Genomic DNA, 6000 nt, shown 5'->3' with positions numbered 1-6000 from the left:
CAGCTGTGTGTAGTATGTGTTTAGGTGTCTAGGAAAAGAGCAATTTGTACCCTCAGGAGCAATGAATGCATTTCTAAAGAAACATTATTTAATCTTCCCATACATGTTGATGCACAGACTTTTCTTAATTCTGAATTTATGTATTTGGGTCTTTATAATCTCTGTAAGAATTAGATCCGTGAAACTAATTGAGGTATTTTTTTCTATTGCTGTTTGATCAGATTCCAACTGAATTTAATTCTGAATGTCTGTGAACCTTTGGTGTTTGCTGTCTGCAAATATTGAATGTTCGAGCTTAAGAAGAACAACTGCTTACCCCTCGTGAAAGGGAGGGAAAGAATTCTAAATGAGCACTTGAATGCTTATGAAATAAAAAGTATTTTATGCTCTTGGCTGTGGTATGTACAACTCGGAACTCACTCTCACCAGCACTAGAAGAATTTCGTCATGGTTTTAAATATGGAGGTTTGGGTAAGCCCTTGCGTGAAAATGCCATACAAAAGAGTTGCAATCCCAGGCGATGGAGTACCCACGGAGCCAAGCAGTCTCTTTCCAAACTGCACAGAGATTTAAGCAGGGTGGTGTATATGATCTCAGATGGGGCAAGGAGCTTGTACAATGAAAACCCTGCTTCTTCAGTGCACCGAGAGCATATGAGCTTGCTTCAAAGTCAACAGAAGTAAAGGGCATTCAGTGCCTTGATATTCGGCACAGAGAGGTGTGTGAGTGAATGCCCTATGTTACCATCACTTTGCTTTCCATAAGTGCCAGTACAGTAGCACCAGGGTTGGGTGCCCACAGACAGTGAGCGCTCTCCACAAAGGCTTTACGCGAAGCACTGGCAGAACCAAGAAACATAGGCGAAGTCCTCAGCGATTTCTCCAACCCCAGTTCCCTGTGCGTCTCCATGATTCCTGACAGGCCTTCCAGGTATAACAGCCACCATAAAAAATTAGGCCTCTTAAGTGACAGGAAAGATCACAGGCTTGGATTCTTTCTTGAGCTTGCCCAACAACGGCCATCATCTGGCTAACCATCACTGTGCAATAAGTAACTCAGATCAAAAAGTGAGCCATATTTACTGTCCTCTCACATCAAGGCAGACAAAGAAAGAGCTATTTATGTACCACTAAAGCTAAAGCAATACAAAGATAATTTAATCTAACATCAGAAAAAAAAAATCTGTCAGAAATTCCACTCTCAGGAAAGGCTATTATCGTTATTCCTAGTTCAAAGTCCAGGAACACTAATGTATTTCAGCAGCTAATAAAATTACTCTCTGGGATTTTTTAAATTTGCAGTCCACTGTGCTTATACGTTCCAGGGATAAAAAGGAAAAATACATCAATGCTTTGAAGAAATGCTGTCTAAAATGGAGTCATTCCATCTGAAAAGAAATCAACTGTAATATTATAAATACCTAGCTGTGATACAGTAGACATTGAGGCAGTTCACAAAGAAGTCATTGTACAGGTGGGGAAATTGCTGCATGGCCTGGGGAGGTGGATTGTGAAGGTTACCCAGAGCAGCGCTGGTTTCAGGAGTGCCCAGCAGTACACGTGCTTACCAGGTCAGTTGAGGTAAGCAAGTCTCCTTCCTTGCACAAGTAGAGGAAAGACAAACCCAGAGCAGCACCTGGGCTTCTAACCAGGCTTTCTAAGACTGACAGTGCTAGGCTAATGAGAAATACAAGATTAAAATCTGAGCCTCCTGGGCTTGTCACATCCATCAGCATATAGTCCTCACCCCTGTTCTCCATCAGTAAATCCACTGGTAATCTAGTGGAAGACAGGACACATTTTTTAATTTGCAAGGAAAACATGATTGAACTTTTGGCATACATTTTGACCTTTTAGTGTGAAACTCTTGCTAAAACAGTAGAAGAATTTTGGCAGGCTAGGGAGAGGAGAGGAAGAGGTGTACTGAAACAAAGGAAGGAAGGACACCAAGATACCCTTCCTGCACTAAAGACCTTCTGAAAACATCAGTGGGTCTGGGGTGTGCCTGCCTACTCCTCCCCCAAGCTGCTCAAAGTAGACAGGTGACAATTTGTGTGATGCTGCTTGGATCACAGGAAAGCAGGTAAACCTTCGTGCTTCTTTATTTCTTGTTTCTTTTTGTGCACCTCATTTGTGGTTTCCAGCTGGTGTGGCTTGGGGACCTCAGTAGCTCCAGCCCTACCCCAGCAGGAGTGTAGGAGTGATGGCGAGTTCCCAATTTTTTTTTGACTACTGTCTTCTCAGTGAGGTGGCCTCATTTCTATACTTTACTTAACTTCGGTTTGCCCCCACAATATACAGTTCTTTCACTTCTATATTTGTCCATTTTGGGGCAATATAGTATTGCCAGAGATAGGGACTCACCTCACAGAAACTGTTTCACCCTCACTAACACTTCGCTATTGCTCCTGCAGCTGTTGTTGCCTCCCCCTTCTGCTGTACCGAATAACAAATAATATGCACCGGGGAGTGGAAAGGGCCTTTTTACAGCTACATATTTTGGTCACGCTGTAATGAGACGAACAGGAGAAAAGTCTGACTACTGACCACCCCAGGTGCTAGGCAGGAGGGTGGCTGCTGTTGTTTCTCTTGGTGTTGCTACAGCTGTTGTTCCCCCACAGGGATAGGCTGCCAACGTTTTAACTCTATCAGTTACACAAGTCTCACTTTCTCTGCAAAATGTATGTATGTATATATGTACACATAAATATATAGTTCCCATAGTTTGCCTTTCCTCCTGCCCCTCCTCAAATCCAGTGATACTTCCCCCACTTTCTTTCCTCTTTAGCTGTCTGAAGCTCGTTTTCTTTGTCCCCAACTTAGAAATAGCATTTGTGGGGGGCCGATTTCTGGCTGGCCTGGGGGATAATTTCCCCTCAGAGAAACGGCCGTGTTCGTGGCAGATAAACTGGCCTTGCTGACGGCTTGCTCAGGGGGCTGGGAGCCAGCCTTCCCTCCTGCAGTGCCCGTTCCCCAGCTCCGGAGCTGGCTCAGCTGCAAAGGCAGCTGAAAAGAGCTAAGGAGAAGGTGGATACCGTACAGCTTGCAGCTTTATGTCTAGTTAACTTGTGAAATATGACTGTGTGCAATGAACACTAAGGAAACACTAAGATTCAGAAATTAGCACAGAAAGGCAATGCAAATGTAGCATAACTGAAGAATGAATCAAGGTGAAAGTATTATTTGCGGCATACACACATAGAGCCTCAAATGGAAAAGACATCACCAAAGTTTCCATCGCACCCCAACTATTTATGTTTGCTTAACTACATTGTGTTTTGTGTTTTTTTGCAGAAAACTTTAATATGGAGTCTCTACATGGATCATTGTAAGAGTGAGCATAACAGTACTTCAGTAATTATTAAAAGATTGGTTGCAGTAGTGCTTTGTTTGCTTGCTTTTTTTTTCAAGATTTTAAAGTTTACCTTCCTAATGTGCCTTTATTTCCTTTTTGTGTAAGTAGCAACACATACCTACGCTGCAGCCAGCTTGGTGAGAGTAGTAATTTGCTAAGAAATTGAATGTAAAATCACTTTCAAATTGATAGTAATCTACCTCCCTTTAGCTCGCCTCTGCACAGTCATTGGAATTTTGCTTTGACTGTGAACCAGAGTTTGATGAAAGAGTCTTTGCTTCTCATGTTTGCATCCTGCAAATGTTATGTCTTAAATCCCTCTTTTTTCCACATGACTTCATGTGCTAGCAATTTGACTTAATGAGTAGCTACAATAAATGTACAGTATGGAAATATTGTTATAAGTCTGCTAGAGTGTTCCCATGCTTAAACAAAGTGTTGCGTTGAAAGAGATGTAAAATATATAATTACACTGAGGCCTTGAACAAAATCCTGCTTCTTAGTTCATTCTTACCCTTTTTTGGACAATGTGAGCGGGCCTTGTTTATGCCTTCTTGTTGAACGGTATTGCTGAGCTTCTAAGCATCAGAGGTTTACTTTCCCTATCATCATCCATGGAAGCATTCAAACTATTAAAATGAATAGATTTCCTTGTGTGTTGTTTATTCTATTTGAAGGTCTGCCAGATTCCTTATGTAATGAAGTCATTAAAAAAAAAATCTCACATATACCCATTGGCAATTTTATCTGGAAATTTAATTTACTGGAGGCAACAAACAAGCAGAGCTTAGAATTAAATGCAATGAGATTTCCTCTCTGGTGTATATACAAATATTAGACAGGTTAAATCTGCATTCCCCTCTGCTTCAGTTCCAACCTGCTCAGTCTGTTTTTGCTTGCCTACAAGAGCACAAGTCATGGCTGCAAGTGTAGGTTCCACAGATGAGGATTGCGATTTATTTATTTATTTTTTTTTAAGTTCCTTTGCAACCTAGATCTTCCAAAAGTTAAGGAAATAAGTTAGTGCTAACTTATAACCTAAACAGCTCCAGTCTCTCCTGTCCCCTGACTCCAGGCTTTGAAGAAGTGCGTGTGCCTGGTGCATTTCAGGGGGCACCTCGGTGCCATTTGCAGGTCTCTACCTGAGTAACTGATGAGCTGCTGTTCTCACATTTTGCATTTTCCATTGACCTGCCAGTGCTAGCAAGGTCTTCTCACCTGAGCACGGGCTCGCTCTGTGAGCCATGTTTTCCCTCCTGTATCTCAGCTTTCTTTCTTGCAGAGACACAATGTAAGCAGTAAAAATCCCTGGCTACAGTGTGTCATGGGAGACAAAATGTGGCTGGGGAGTCCTGCCCCATGGGCCATGAGACAGCTCCATTTCAGCCCTCATGCTATCAACAGTGTTTCCAAAGTGGGAATGCTTCCTGTTGACCCAGTTTGTCAGTCAGAGATTTTTGTTATTTCTAACAGAAATTCAACATTTTCTGCTGGAAGCAAACATTTGTTGGTTGAAACTTCATTTTTCCTCCAAGAGATGTTTGAGCAGAAGTTCCCTGAGCTACCATCACTCTGCTCCTCCACCCAGTTAGTTTTAGACACTGCTCTTGGGGTTTGTACTAAATCACCATCTTACCTCTGGACTAGGCAGCTCATATATGTTTTTATCAGTTAGAGTACGTCAGGAAAATCTCTCCTTTCAGCAGTAATATTGTAGGGAGGCCTGGGCAGACTACAAAAGGCAAAGTGCGGCATTAAGGCAGTAAGTCAGCTTCGTTGGGGGCCCAACTGAAATGCCTCTATGCAAACGCACGGAGCATGGGGAACAAACAAGAGGAACTAGAGATGTGCGCATACCTGCAAGGCTATGACCTTATTGGCATCACGGAGACGTGGTGAGATGACTCCGATGACTGCAGTGTTGGAATGGAAGGATACAGGCTTCTTAGGAAGGACAGGCAGGGGAGATGAAGAGGGGTCGTCTAAGTCAGCGACCAGTTGGAGTACATGGAGCTCTGCCTGGGAGTGGAGGAGAAGCCGACGGATAGCTTATGGGTCAGGATTAAAGGGAAGGCAGGGACAGGAGACGTTATAGTGGGCATCTGCTACAGGCCACCTGACCAAGAAGACCGAGCAGGTGAGGCCCTCTACAGATACATAGGTGTAGCCTCACGTTCACAGGCCCTGGTCCTCCTGGGGGACTTCAACCACCCCGATATCTGTTGGAAGGACAACACAGCAGGGCACAAGCAATCCAGGAGGTTCCTGGAACACATTGATGATAACTTCCTTCTCCAAGTGACAGAGGAGCCAACGAGGAGAGGTGCCATACTGGACCTTGTTCTCACCAACAAGGAGGGGCTGCTGGGGGACATGAAGCTCAAGGACAGCATTGGCTGCAGCGACCATGAAATGGTGAAGTTCAAGATCCATAGGGCAGTAAGGAGGGCATGCAGCCAGCTCACCACCCTGTACTTCAGGAGAGTAGACTTTGGCCTCTTCAGGGACCTGCCTGGTAGAGTCCCTTGGGATAAAGCCCTGGAGGGAAGAGGGGCTGAAGAAAGCTGATTAATATTCAAGGACCACCTCCTCCAGGCTTGGAAGCGATGCATCCCGACAAAGAGGAAGGCAGGCAAAAGTGTCAGG

Source organism: Nyctibius grandis, chromosome Z (assembly GCF_013368605.1).
Source record: "Nyctibius grandis isolate bNycGra1 chromosome Z, bNycGra1.pri, whole genome shotgun sequence".
Lineage (NCBI taxonomy): Eukaryota > Metazoa > Chordata > Aves > Nyctibiiformes > Nyctibiidae > Nyctibius > Nyctibius grandis.
This window is presented reverse-complemented; position numbering follows the sequence as displayed.